Below are 15,583 nucleotides of genomic sequence, written 5' to 3'. Positions count from 1 at the left end.
CTTTTATTTAGATGCACATACTTTCATTTGTTTCCCTAATTTCTATTGATATTCTGTCATACCTCAGTTCACAGAGTTAGAACAGGGATTGACAGCCACCAGAACAGCCAATGTTGATAAGGCTGTTTTCTAAACCAGGCAAGGGTCTAAGTCTTCATGTGCATTAACTGATTTCATGACATAAGGTGTTATTTATGAGTAACCATGATAAAGCTCTATCATGATTTCTGTTGTATAGGTCAGCAGTCTAGGGCATAGTGTTTAAATAATTTAATCAAGGTCATCTGCTCAGCAGTGACCAAGTTGGCTTTGAATCAAGTTTTTGAGTTCCAAGACTCAGCTCATCTTCATCAGAGTACCTCAAAAGTTTGGGAGTGGTTAGGTATCAAAGGCAAGAAACCAGGGCACATACAGATATAGAATGAGCTATAGGAGGGAAATAACAGAGTCAGAGTTCAAGGAGGATGCAGGGACCAAGGAAAGGCTTTTAAAGAAAGTCTCACTTGAGCTGAGAAGGGTCAGCAAAGTGTAACAGTAGTGATTGGGGCCTGCCAAGAGACTAGAAAAGCAAAACTAGTGCTGGAAAAAGAAAATGAGCAAGGCAAGTAAGGCTGTAAAGTAGTGAGGAAGGGTAGAGAGAGAGAGAGATATGAAGTGAGAAGAATGAAGTGAGAAGAACATTCTTTTTCTCTGGAGTTTGAGTATGACTGATATCCTGCACTAGTGTCTTGCAGAGAAAATCTGTCCAATATATATGATAGATGTAGTTGTTTAATTTCCTGCCTAAACACTCCTCCATATTTGGGTGATGAACAAACCTCTTAGACCTCAGGTAGAGCTTCTGCAGGGACAGCTCTGTACAACTTCTTTTTGAGACTTGGAAAATATAGGAAAAGAGTTAGAAGACATTTCTCATGGGTGCTCTAACTCCAATATTCCATCTGTTTATCCATCCATCCATCCAACCATTTTTCCTTCCTAACTTCAAGGACTTCTGTAGCTATGGAATTTTATAGGAGCTGGAATCACAGAACTTAAAGATTAGCATCTGCTTCCAGGCCAGTTGTTCTTTCAAGCCTGACATTTTTAAATCCCAGTTTTCCCATCCATTCTTCCCTCTTGTGCCCTGCCATGAATTCTTCTGCATGAAGGAAGAGGCAGGCAGAGGGCAGGTTGTCAGACAGATGGAGATCCAGGAAGTAGATTCTGCAGAAGGCAGAAATGGGAGAGGAACAGAGGAAAACAGTGGGAAGCTGTTCAATTTTTTTTTCTGTATCATTTAGAGGTTTGGTATATAGTGAGCTTTGTGTATCTGGCAAAGGAGGAAAAAGAAAACTATAAACAGATGCAAGTAAATTTCATACATTCAAGAATTAATTTTGATTAGGTATGCTTTCGAAAAAGATCATTGTTGTGAAAGGCTTGAGACGCAATTTTGTACATTGAAAGCCTGTCTCTTCCCTACATCTCCAGCTTCTTCAGGCCCATGATTTTTCCTTATTTCTTTTTCTGGAACCAAGAGGGTACAGAAGCTGTAGAGAGAATGATCAAAAATTAGTGCATAGATGCCCTTTGCACTGCCTTGAATGGCCTGAAGTATGTACTATGGCTAGTAGGGGGTGGGGGATTTGCTCCTCTCTCTGGCAGCCACAGGTGATAGGAACTTGAAATCACTGAAGAACATTCTCTTAATGACTTTGTGGAACAAGTCCAAGTCTGTCAGGAGTTTCAGGGAATAAGAAGAGGAAATATGGACTTACGCATGCACAGAAAAAGTGTTGGAAGTCAGGACAAAGCTTATTCTTCTATGGACATCTGGGAGACATGATCGGGCAAGGTTGCTTGGAAATCTTTGGAAACTATTTTCAACAAATCATGCAGCAGTCAGTTCTTCACTGAGAGATCCCTAAGCTTGCAGTCCTGGGTGGGCTGTCCAGACAATTTGTCCTAAAGCCTCTGATCTTCACTCATTCTGAGAACTGGAAAAACTGTATTTTGTCCTCTGGTTTCTTCCTTCCTGAAAGTACACTGAAATCTCTGTGGGGAGCTGGTGATCTATCCTTACAGATCCCAGTGAGGGATAAAGGGTCCACAGACTTAGGGAGAGCTTTAATCAGGACCCTTGGGTTTGAGCACACATCTGACAGTTTTAACTCTTAAGCTCTTTTTCCTGAAAATGGATGGTCATTTTGGGCTTTCTGGTCTCTAATCCCCCATTCAGAAAAGCAAACACCCTAAATCCTCAATAATGTAGGTTTCACAGTCTTACACACTGATCTGTGTTTCAGCACCAAGGCCAGCGCCACTCACAGGGAGCCTGTGTGCTCACGTCTGGACTGAAGCACTGTCCAGGCTCTGTGGGCTCAGCTTGTGTTTGGCAGGAGGACATCACAGTGTGGAAGCCAGACTGACATTACACAACACCTCTTCTAGGTATGGTAGTTTTTTTTTTTTTTTTTTTTTTTTTTTTTTTTTTTTTTTTTTGTCTTTGGAAAATAATAGGCTCTTCTTTATAAGTAGAAAAAGGGTATTCAGGGGATGCCAGGATAAATCTAAGCAGCCCGTCAAGGATAACAAATCAATTTTATTAAGCATGGCGATTGTGTAAACTGGTTGTGAATGTATGAAATGCTGTGAAATGTTCTGAAGGTACACATGGACTAAGCAGGACAGAGCACCTTGACTGCTTAGTGATGTTTGCTTTGATTGAGTACTGGAATGTTAGGTGATTGTGTGTGCATATGCATGTGCCCAAGGGAAAGTTAGAGGGAGAGGAAGGAGGAGATGGAAATGGAGAGGTAAGGAGGGGAAGAGGGAGGGAAGGGCAGAGGGAGGGAGGGGGAGAAGGAAGGAGGGGAAGAGGAAGAGGGAGGGAGCAAAGAGAGGTATCCATTTCTAGTAACTGAGTGATATTATCTAAATGTCTAAGATCCATTTAATTTTGAGGATTTCAGGTCCTTCACATTCAACAGTGTTTCATTTTTTCCCACCTATTTAATCAACACTTGCTGAGTGCTTGCAAGGTCTTTGTTTAGAGTCTACCATGAAGGGAAACAAAACCGTGGGATAAAAACAGTGCTTGCAAGGCTTTGTGACATGTTCTTGAGGTAGAGAAGTTATAATGACATTCTGGGCAAGTGGATTGCTCAGACCATATTATGATCATTTCTTCAAATGGGAAGCCCATGGAAATCCTGAATGAGGATTTCTAAGAGTGAAGTGCAGATACCTAGAGTGAGGCCTCCACTGTGGGGCACAAGCATTCTGATAAAACAGTGAATGGCTTTTGCCTGTTATTGCAGCCTGTGTGGTAACAAAGTTCACATTTAATGTCTACGTTGGTTTTGGAAAGCTGAACACCTTGGGTGCCATAGAGAAAGGCCTGCCCAGCAAGTCCTAGCTGGGAATCACCATTGGACTTGTAAATGTTATTTTAGGGGTGGCAAGAGAGTCTGGGATGTCTATATTCTGGACTGAGGCTGAGGTATAAGAATGGGGCTACCCTAACATGTGAGCACGTGAGAATGCCAAAATTCAAGAAACTCACTTTGGGTTACCTCCAGGTGTCTTTTAGCAACTCTTTCCTGTGAGGTTGCAGCTGCAAGAGCCATAGCAAATCTTTCTAATGCACCTTCTTTTTATTCTCTGGTACACTGCTATCATTCTTGCAGATCTCCATGTTATTTATTTGTGAAAAATAAGTGAAAGTAGATATTTTATAATTGGCTTCACCAAAGCCCCCAAAGGAGAGAAAACTGCTAAGCCATATGCCATGGCCATGACCGTCAATAGGCACTGATCCCAGAAGGCTTGGAAAAAACAGGGCTTACCAGAGTTCAGGAGCCTTCAGGGGCTGAGCAGAAACCCTACCATTCATCACAGTGGTAAGCAGCAAATCTCTCTTCCTCTTTTGAGGATCCCACAATTAAACAGGCAGAGAAATGTATTTCATAAAATATGTATATTGTTTTCGTCTTACAACAACATTTTAATCTCTCTTAGCTCATAGCTCAGGAGAGCAATGGAGGAACAATCCTTCACTGCACATTAAAATCAGTTGTCAGCCATCGCTGTCTTCTGGGGTAAATGCCTATCATTGTCACTGTCATTGTCATCACCATGCCACTATTATCATCTCCACCATTTCTTTTTACAGTTGATATATAAGCTCACAAGAGTTCCACAGAAGTGCAGACTGTGTCTTGCTCTTTCACCCAGTAAAATGTTTGACACATGTCTAATGAATGTCTGATATTGTGAATATTTTTAAATAAATGAATGAATGACTTTTAACATATGTTGTTTGCTCTTCAGTGTGTCCCTCTAAGATGGGCTTCTCAGTGTTATCATATACTCAATGAATCTAAAGAAACAGACACATAGGACATTGCCTTGAAATTGATGTTGTCTTGTGGCCTGACCTCATGGAGATGTATTGTACTTGAGTCACGTTTCCCTTCCCCATGGGCATCTGATCACTAGACTCCTTTCCTCAGTCTTCCCCATAGCTCTGGCCTGTAACCATGCCCACACCTACTTATCTCCTGTGCCCCAGCAGATGAGCTCACTCCCATGGATAATGGCTCCTTGTCAGCATTAGAGCTTGAGGAACAAATTTTTCATTATTGGACAGAGCTGACATGCAAGAACAATTGGACTAAATTGATTGTATTTTCCAAATCATCACCCAGCTTCTAATTCTATCTGTGAGATGGACTAATTTGAATGAGAATTAGCTTCTAAATTGAGAATCCAGGCCCTTGACCAGGAGGGGAGAAAGGGTCCTTGTGCCATTCAGCAAGGGAAGAGGTTCCCAGGATTCTCAGTAAATCCATGGACTCCCCAGAATTGCACAGTCAGGATAGGCCCTGTTTCACTGTCTGTTTACTCTGCCCCCATCTCCCACTTCCTCCACACTTGGTAACACCATCTCAAAACCTGATCAGAACAACAGTGCCATGGAGTCTGCCTCTCCTGCCACCCCAATTGAAGCCACAGCAATGGAGAGCAGTAGATGGAAAGAAGCTTCCTGCCTCAGAATTAGAAGGGAAAGACTTGTTTCCAAATCCCTATGAATTCTCCATCTTTTATCTCTGAAAAAAGCTGGCCCTACATCTCTTTCTATCCAATTGCAGAGGTCCCATGGCCTTCCACACATCCCATTTCATCTCTTTCTTGTCTGCTTCCTACAAAAGAAAGCTCTTCCTAGGCAAACTGAAAACTGCCTTTCTTAGGCCTTAGGGGATTTGTCATCTCAAGCAGTGCCCCTCAGACTTAAAATACCAAGGAATTTCCTGACTAGCATCTGATTAAAGTGTAGATTGTGATTCAGGAGTCCCAAGGTACTGTCTTTTCAAGTGATGAGGATGCACCTTGCCCATGAAGTTCCCTTGGAATAATCACAAGCTCTCTCAAGCACAGGCCATCTCTGTGAAGGTGGGATGGTGTTCATGTTTAGATGAGATGGTGCTCACATTTAGATCGGATGATGATCACAGCTAGACTTCTCTTCATCAGAACCAAAGACATAAGATTCTGTTACGTGCAGAGTAAACTGGTTTTAGAAGTTCACAGAATATCAGGTCTAGGTGAAATCTTCTCCCACAAAGCAGAAATTAGATTCTTGTCTAATTTTATTCATTTTACAAAAGGGACAATAGCTAGAGAGCCACTGATAATCCTGGAGACAAAACAGGCAGAACCTAGAACTTACATGTGGGGAGCTAAGTTTCTCTTCTCTGAAACTGCTTGCATACTGAGAAGAGGAGAAGATAAAAGAATGACTAGGATATGGTGTCTAGCTTCTGTGGAGGGTAGAGGCACAGAGATGGGATGCTCCTAGCCATGTTCCTGAAGGTTATGAATAGCAGGGGATTGTAGCTTCTGCCCGGGCATAGGGGTTGGAGCCGGCCAGAGGTGTGCAAAAAAGGAGGCAACTGTCAGAGGAAATATGCAGTGGAGACATAATGAAAACAAGCCATTAGAAACTTATATTGAAGAGAAAGAGATAATGAAGGTGGAGGAGGGAAGAAATTGGATGCCTTTACACATTTCAGAGAAAATAAACATCCATAGTCCTGTGCCCACTGGACTTAGCCCTTATCTTCATGATACTTAGGCCTCTCTTCAGCATCTGCTTTTTTTGTCTGTGCTTTCCCATTTCCATACAATAAGCATCTCAGCGCAAAGAACAAGCTCTGCACTTATCTGAGGCCTTGCATATAGGAGATACTTAATATGTATTTGTTGCCTGCATAAACATCTGACTAAATATTTAGAAGTAAGACGTCAAAATGAAGGACTATATATCCTAATGGAGAAAACCCAATTACTATAGACAGAATTACAGATTTTGCTAAGAGAATGTGGTAATTGGGCTTGATAGCTTTGGTTGCAAACAGTGAAGGGAATTATGTAATAGAGGGTAACTCTTACATAGTTCGTGGATTAAGGAAGGAGGTAGACAGTGGGGTGCTAAGTTTCTTAGGAAAAACCAAGAGTTTTGTGCTGGGTATTAAGTTTGAGATTTATATTAGGTATTTCAAGGGAGATGCTGTCAGCTGGTCTTCTTGAGTCCCATGAAGCCTCAACCTTGTACTGGGAGGGGCAGAAGCCGAGTGATTTCCTCCCAAGCATGGGTAGAGGCTTGATAGCTTACCATTCTTTTGGAAACTCAGCAGCTGTGGTAAGCTGTGGAGAATGAAGACACATGTAAGGCAAACGCTGTGAGAGAAACATAGCAAGAGCAACCTGAGTAACCTGCCTAGTACCACAGGGTAAAACTCAGAGCTACAGGAGTTATAAAACTAATGCCTGGGGGAAGAGGCAGCCACTGTACAATGAATACTTTCTGGCACCAAAATTCTTGTTTTCAGATTGGAGAATTTGGTAGCTGATGATTAAAGGAGATGGCAATGATTGAGAAGTAAATTAGTAGCTTCAAAGATCTGTGGGAGAAAGAAGCTCAATTATAGAATAAAAAAATAGTTGAAAATACAAAGGAGAAATAGGATATTTAGGAGATGGATTTTGGAGACTGCTTGTAAGGTTTGGGAAAGGTGAACAGATAGACAAATATCACCATAAAAGAATGAGCTCAGGATCGATCTATCTATCTATCTATCTATCTATCTATCTATCTATCTATCTATCTATCTATCTATCCATCCATCAGTCCATCCATTTGGTTTGATCTCTCAAGTCAGAACTTATAAGTGAGACTGATAATGCCCTACTCAGGCATGCCTTTGGAGAAGCTCAGAGATATGTCATCTTCATCAGCTCTCCCTATCCCAAAGAGACAGGTTCCTTTATCTAAGCATGCCATTTCCCTTGGCAGCTGCGCAAAGTTGGGCTTTGTGGAAAGACTCATCCTTGGAATGCAGGGATGCTGGGGTGTCCACATGAACATATGGACTGAATCTCATGAGCAGACTAGTGAAAATGGAGGGCTTGGGGCTAGGACCTGTCTACAAGTCTACGCCAGGTGGACTGGTACAAATAGGCATGGTTCGGATACCTGAGATTACCTTTGCACACACCCTTTCATGCGTGTACATGTTAGTGTCTCTCAATGGTCCCAGGATATTACAGAGCTCTGAGCAAGTAATGGTTAAAAACTGGGGCATGATTCTACACCATTGAGCTGTCATGATTAAAGTCCTGGTATGGAGATACCACAGAATCAGTTTTTAATGGCCCTGATATTAATTTTAAGGTATCAGGCAGAACACTTTAAAGTAAAATGCATGGCAATCACAACAATTCATCGACTATAACAAGCCTTTATCAGAAACTCTTTGAACTGAGATGGATACCAAGAAGTCTTTTCAAGCTCTTTTCTGTAGAAACCCTGTGCTTGCCTTAGGATGCCTTCTTCTGACCTCTGTACTGCCCTGAAGACATGTGAATAGGGAGGGTGCATGGATGAGCACCAATGTGCATGCGTTTGTGTGTGTGTGTGTGTGTGTGTGTGTGTGTGTGTATACATACATATGTAAAATCTATTCTCACAATATGAATTAGTAGAGCATGATAGAACATAAGGTCACCTGGTCTACCATGGTCTTCCAACCTGCAAGGATCCTGTGACAGGGAATGTCAGCAAATGAACATTCACCTATACTGAATCACCTATACTTTTTAGAAATTACTGTCAAATGCAATCTCTCACTACATGCTATCAACACTTTCAGGAGACAGATTAGGGTATGAATTACTTTGCCCATTTTACAGGCAGGAGAATTGAGGCTCTTATTAAAGGAAATAGTCATAAGGCCCAGATGGCTACAATTCTTTACCCTTCTATCAGTATGAATCCCTGTGTGGCTTCATTGTAGGCAGTGTTTTCCATCTTTTTATCCTGTGATGTAACTTCCTTTGGGGTGAAAGTATCAGAGAACTGAATCTGACTCTGGGCCTCAAGGGACTGCATCGATTTCTGCATTGCCTTCTTCCACTTTTGTAGCTAGGTGAAGAGTTAGTGGACTCTCAGCCTGGGCCCTGGATAAATACATGAGGATGGAATCCCACCCCAACCCTTATAAGCACTCCTAGGCCTATGCTGGGTGTGAGCTGCCTCTGTTGACCACTGATTTCTGGGAGCAAGTGGTTATTGTTTCATAGCATTGAGATCTCGAGAGCTATTATTGTTATGTGGAGTTGTTATGAACTGATGCTTTGGGGGAGTTTATATAACCTACACTTCAATTTTCACGTGCAAGAGAATCACCCTAGGTTCCTGTTAAAACACCAATTTGTAGAACCTGAGGAGATTCTGGTCTACTTAAGTTCAGAGGAAGTTAATTCTTTACAGTTCTGGGACAGCCTGTTTGCTTACTGCACAGAGAATGGGCCAAGCTCTGTAATTTGCTACCCATTCACCTGTGACTGGTGGGCATGGCTTACATTTACAAATGCAGGACTTTTGCTTCCCAGAGCAGAAATACTTCCCCCCATGCAGCCCCGTGACAGCACATGGAATGCAAGTATGGCAGGGACAGCCTGTTAGTACTGAGACATAGCCGAATCTGCATGCTGTGAATGGCATCGTACTAATCTAGCAAATTGTTCGAGGAACTTGGTTAATGCTGTACTCACAGCTGCAGCTGCTGGAAGAGATGTTCCTCCCTGCATGTGCGCTCACGCGCACACACGCACATGCGCAACGTTGCTGTTCTGCCTGTAAGGATCAAATTGGCCTCCTTGTTCTGACTCAAAGCAGCTGTTTATTTGTTGTTCTTGTGTTTTCAACTGTTGTGATGAGGTTTGCTTCCTTCTTCTTTAACTGAATTACGTGCGGTTTAGCTCTTCAGTACAAGCTGCAGATTGAGCAGGCTCCTTCTGCCGTGGGCTTCAGAGCCCTCCTCATCCCATATTTCATTTAGAACAGAGCAGATATCAGCTACCTAGATTCAGAGACCACAAGGAAAAGGACAGAAACACAGGGTATTCTTCAGCTGCCCCTGCTGTTGGTTTCCCTTCATCTGTTGGTGGGAATATAGCTCTCAAAGAGCCAGGCAGGCATCTTGGGGTTGTGGGGCCTACAGGAAGACATTCTCTCAGCCCAACATGTCCCCAGGCCCACAGTTAGAGGGTGCTTGGGAATTCAAGCACCCAGATCTATCCAGTTTGTCTTAGTTTATGTTTGGCTGATGACACTGAGCTGACTCATTACAGTTAACTGGAATTTGTGGGAACTACCTCATCCACAGAGAATCCAGAGTGTTGAGATTCAGGGAGCATAGATGAAATATCTCAGAATCTTCCTTTGCTCTTTAGGGCTTCAGGTTTAGATAGAGACCTCAAAAAGGCAAGAGAAGCTGTGCTGCTCAAGAATGCTTTTCATCTTCCTGTTGCTGAACTCTGGCCTTTGGTCCTGTTTCTGTCTCCCAATAAGGTAGGACCAAGGCTACCTTCACCATGCTGTGAGGTTGCAGAGGGATATATATCGCTTCCTTAGGAGATTGCTTGCTGTATGACCACTAGGAACTGTTTCCACTTTCTGATATTGACACTTTTAAACACTGAGATGAGCTGGTGAAACTTGCTAGATACAAGTCTCTAACTCCAAATGTATGTAATTTACACTCATGTCAGTCTCTCAATTTCAATACTTCTTAGCAATCCTGCCTTGTCAGTGTGGTTCCATTGTGAGGAAGAACTTGATTTTCAGGTAAATCAGGCATGGTGATGAGTTTAAGAAAGTCCAAAGAAAGCCAGGTGGGCTCTAACTGAGCACTGTCCCCCAAACATGAACTTAGTTAGACAGTGAGTGCACCCCGGGGGTGGGTGGGGAGATCAGGACGCCGCATTGTACAGGCCAACCATAGAGGAGGTGTGAGCAGGGGGCAGCCAGTTAGATGGGTAACAGAGCTCAAAAAGTTGGGGGGAGATCCAAAATACAGCAGGTGGTTGCAATTGCTGGTGCCCACACTGCAAGCAGTCCCTTAAGGAAGCAGCATCCCTCTGCTTGCACAGTACATGGTGGAAGTAGTCTTGGTCCCGTCCTATTTGGAGTTAGCAACACAGGGACAGGACCAAAGGCCAGAACCAAAGGCTAGCTCACCAGGCTAGCAGGCGAGCATTCACATGCTTGTTGCCATTTCTCAGGGAGGCCAGACAGCTGCGCAACAGTGCCTGAAATGTGGACTGTACATGAGTGGGAATACAGGGTAGTGCCAGAGCTAGAGGGGAGCAGGCGGTGAGCTGGGAAAAGAAGCATGGGTTTGTGCAGGATGAGACAAGCACGACTGTGAGGATAGAGTCTGCAGTCTGCAGGTAGTCTTCCCGTGAAGTTGCACCTCACCTATGAGAACCCTCACGTACACTGCAGACCAAATTTTCTGAAGGAGGACTGGATTCCTTCTCTTTCCTGAGAAAAATGAGAGTTCAACTGGGTGAGGCATGGGGTCTGCTGGGACCAGTGGCTATTTTCTTCTCTGGTGGTCATTTTCTTGAGTGGTGTCTACGTTAGCACCAGGGTCCCCAATCCCTGCCTCCTGGCGTCCTTCCAAGTAAACCACAGCTGTATACAATGGGATTAAGTGGTGCTTTAATAACAACGCTAGAAGATTGAGGATATGCTTTTCTTCAATCCTCTATGAAGAAACAAATCTCAGAGAAGACCATCTCTGAAGGTAGCAAGTCTAATTTTTCTCCTGGTAGGAGGGAAGAGAGTCTTGAGTGAGTCTTGTTTATGCACCCTGGCCTGTGTCAAGCTCACTTGCTTCGTGAAGTCACCGAAGGAGGTCCTTCAGGTGATCATGCTAGGTCTAACCACTAAGGCAGGACCTGAGGGACAGGGAAGACATTCCTTCTCTTGGCAGACCTCTATAACGCTCTGTGATCCTCACTCTTGGGTGTGGGGCTGCTCAGGGACCCACCCAATGGTGTTGGGCTCACTGTTTATTACATTAATCTGCAAAGTGTTTTACCAGCTTTGTTTAAGATCACCACTTTACACCATAACCCGAAGCTCTCTGAAGTTATGGTGACTATCCCCTACAACTCCACAGAAGCCTTTTCTAAGTCCCGTGCTCATAGGTGGTCCTGGGCTTACAGCATACTATTGCATTCTCACATTTGTAATTATTCTGACAAAATGGGTTCTTTTAGTGGAACACCATTTTCTAATTTTAGATATCCAAAAAAGGGGGAAGTTACTTTAGGTAGAAGAAATCAAAACCGAGGCAATCTTAACTCTAACAAGGCTGGTGGTCCCACATGACATGGTGACAATCTCCATTGTCTCACAACGCTCTCCTCACTCTCCAGTCAGGGCCTCAGTAAGTCTGTTTTAACCAGGAGCTCTGTTGAAGGCATAAGCAGGAGATGGGCCTTTCCAGGAGCTTGGAGAAAATGGAGCAAAAGTAATCAGAATCCATATGACCTGGTGATGGGGACAGAGGATGCCAGGCACCTGGTGCTGGGGTCACCAGAGGATAAGGAGCCACGTGAGAGGGCTGAGGAAAGCATCCCGCTTTGCAGGAAATGGCAGACTCCAGGACTGAAGGCCCCCACATCATGCTGCCTGCACTGGATCTTTTCTAGAGAGTCAGGGAGTGTATCTGAAGCCTGTGATCCTGTTTTCCTCGAAAATACCATTCCAGTGAAAGGAAATCACCCTAGAAGAGTCCCCTGGTTCCAGCCCAAAGGCAGCTGCCCAGCTGTGTGAGGCAAAGCCAAGCCAGGAAATCACTCATCTTCTGGATGCCCAGTGATGGAGAACACCCCAGGGGAAGGTTAACACAGGAACATCATCATTAGTATCAGCAGACAGAAGGCCCCTTTCCAGATCCAGGCAGCCTTCAGGAGCTGTTATAATGACGGGAATCAGGGGCTATTTACCACTGACCTGCTCTCTGAACTACCACCTAGCAGCAGCAGGCTCTGTGGGCACACCAGGCAGCTTCTCTCTCCTCTATTCTGTAAAATTTGGCATCTTACCTCCTCAGGGCACGTTTTGCCTGATGAAGAATGCTCACAACCACTAGTATACTTGTTGTGCATGTTCTTACTGTTGTTTAACTGGTATTTGGAGAAAGGTGTGAGATGACCTAACTTGCCTCACTAATAGCTGGAGATCAGGGACTTATTGTTATTCTAAAATATATTTCTTTCTGGGTCATCTCTCCCCGTCTGGAGTGGGAAGAGGAGAGAAAGAACACACGGTTATTTCTATGTGGGAAGCACATTCCTTGTATTAACCCACCGAGCTAAAATTGTCTGGTTTTTTTAAGTGAAGCAATTGCAGCTCAGAGATGTTAAGTAGTTGGGACAATGTTGCTTAGTTGCTGAGCTGAGTGCTGAGAATTGTCCCCAGACCTGTCTCACTATGTCTTTCCTCTTCCCAGGGTGTCCCCTTGAGCTTTTCGTCTCAGTCATTCCCCGTGTGCATTGAAACAGTATATAACTCTGGATCTGTACAGTTGAGCCTTGCAGAGGGAGACAGTGACTCCATTTAGCTGGCATTCTATGTGGTGGGTCCTCTGCAAAGCCTTATCCTCTGGGGTTGGAGGCTGTCTCTGAATCAGAATTCATCTCTGCGTTGGTGAGGCACTGGGGAACGGCTTGCCCTGAAGTGACTGCAGATAGGACTGCAGACTTCACAGAGTAGGAGGAATACCCTGGAAGACAGCGACACTCTCTTCAGAGTCTAGGCCAGGGCCATTAATATCCTATCTTAATCTCAAAGTCCAGTAGGCAGAGGGAGGGTTCTCAGTCTCCCCTGTTCCTCTGCCTTGCTTTAGTCATCTGGCATATTGGCTTGTCCTTGAAGTCACAGCTTATGATGCAAAGGAAAATTGCATTTTGTGTAATTGGAGCAGGGCCAGTAAATGAGAGCTTTTAAAATTGGCTAATCAGCGAGCAGGCATGCATGGGCAGTGTGTGAACTGGCTGGTAGAACCCAGGGAGGAAAGGACTGTCAGAATGGACTAGTCCACCCCTAGCCACGGATGCAGAAACTGAAGTCCTGTGACAGGGAGAGACAGGTCTGATTCCTGCCAGGCTGAGAGAGCGATGTTTCATAGTTCCTCCTCCTTCCCTTTCTCCTCTTCCTCCTGCTTTTCCATGTTCTCCCCTGCCTCCTTTCCCCCCTCTTCTTCTCCTTTCTCCCTTCCTCCTTCTTTCCCACCCTCTGTAACTGTATCTTGCTATTGCTATTTCCTAAATCTTATATCTCATCTTAATGTTGGCTGAATTTAGCAAATAACTTCAGATCAAAATGTTCATTTGGGCTCTAAATTAGCTGAATAATTGCTGTATGAATCTCACAGGAGCACCTCCCTCAGTGATGCCACATCTTGAGAGCCTGAGACAGCCGGGGCATTACTTGGCCTGCAGTTGAAAGGTGCCTGCATGGGGGCAGGGCCCTTCTGGTTCCTACCACATCCACCCAGTGACCCAGGATCTTCAGAAAGAGCCAAAGGAAAGGCTAGTTGAGGAAGAAATTGATTCTATTCATATAGAATACACACTTGTTTCCCTCAAAGTCTGCCTTTTTTCAGGGTGAGGGGAAGACTTGGAAATAATTTTAAAGTTCATCTGAAAATCAAATAGTTGGAAATAGCCTAGAGTAATGACAAAGATGTTGAATGTAGGAAGGCTCATTTATCGTGCATTAAGATGTATCACCAGGCATTGTTGCATAGGATGGAAGAGCAGAGGACCCTATTTTATGGGGTAACCTTGACAAGGACTGTTTATGGCCAGGAAGGCTGGGTGACTGTGCAGATAGCATCAGGTTTGGGAAAATGTAAAGTTTCAAACCTCACTTTTTAATATATACATGTATATATTATTTATATATATATACATACATATATGTATATATATATATCAATGAAAGAAAATGAAGCGATATTAAGATTAGAAACACATTTGAGCTTTTGCTTGCCTCTAAATAAAAAATTATATTCTAGACAGAACAATAATGGAGTGAATAACCACAGATTTGACTATTAAAAAAACCTTCATGTATCCAAAAGAATCTATAATGAAAAGGCTAATGCCTCAGCTATCAAAGACAAAGCATGGATGTTCTGAATAACTCATATGTACTGAAACAAAAATCATGAAGACTCTAGTAGGGAAATGGACAAAGATTGCAAGTAGACAATTGGATCAATGACAAATAAGTTAAAGTTGTTAATTCTTCCCTGATGTAAAAATATGTAAACTAGCAAAAACAAAAACTCTTTTTTCATCTGCCTTACTGGTAAATATTTAGAAGGTACACTCTTACTGCGCTGCAGTGTATAGAGAACATGACAAATAGCCTTCTCAGATGACAGATGGGTGAAGGATAAATTGGTCTGTGTACATAAGTAACAGAAACATTTCTATATGTTCAAGTAAGCTGCGTTTGACAGTCATATGAGAATGTTTATCATGATGACTTGAAAGGTTTATTTGTTTATTTTTGTGCATTCTTTCATTTTTGTACACATGTTTAGATATTCATAAAGACCAGAAAGCATCAAATCTCTTGGAACTGGAGTTAAAGGTGGTTGTGATCCACCTAATGTGGGTGCTGAGAACAAAATCTGTATTGATAAGTACTCAATCATTGAGCTATTTCTCCACCCTCTTATGATTTATCGATAATCACAATACATTGGAAACAATTAACAAGACCATTAATTCTCTTATTTTAAAATTTAATAACCGTCAAGGTCTATTAATTCTGTCCGTTATTATAAATACTGTATTAGTTGTTGGGGACACATTGGTGAGTGGAAACCACAATAGTCTGTGTTCTTCATGTATTGTAGGAAAGCAGTTTTCTTTCCCCAGTTTAGTGGGGCAAAGACATGCAATAAATAAATCAGACAATAAATGACTACTCAATGGTTACTGTTGAATATTGGTATTATTGATTATGCTAAATTGTGGTATATCCTTAAAATAAAGCATTGTATGACAAAGAAAAGTAAACATTTAAGAAAGAATAATGATATATTTTGAATATTTAGTAGGCACAGGGAGCAGGCATAGGGGATACAATCATCAAGCAAGGTATAGTTTTAACACTCACGGGAATCCCATAACTAAGAAATCATTATACTGTTGATTGAGAATG

This window comes from Meriones unguiculatus, chromosome 1, assembly GCF_030254825.1.
Source record: "Meriones unguiculatus strain TT.TT164.6M chromosome 1, Bangor_MerUng_6.1, whole genome shotgun sequence".
In the NCBI taxonomy this organism is placed as follows: Eukaryota; Metazoa; Chordata; class Mammalia; order Rodentia; family Muridae; genus Meriones; species Meriones unguiculatus.
Note: the sequence above shows the minus strand (reverse complement) of the source record.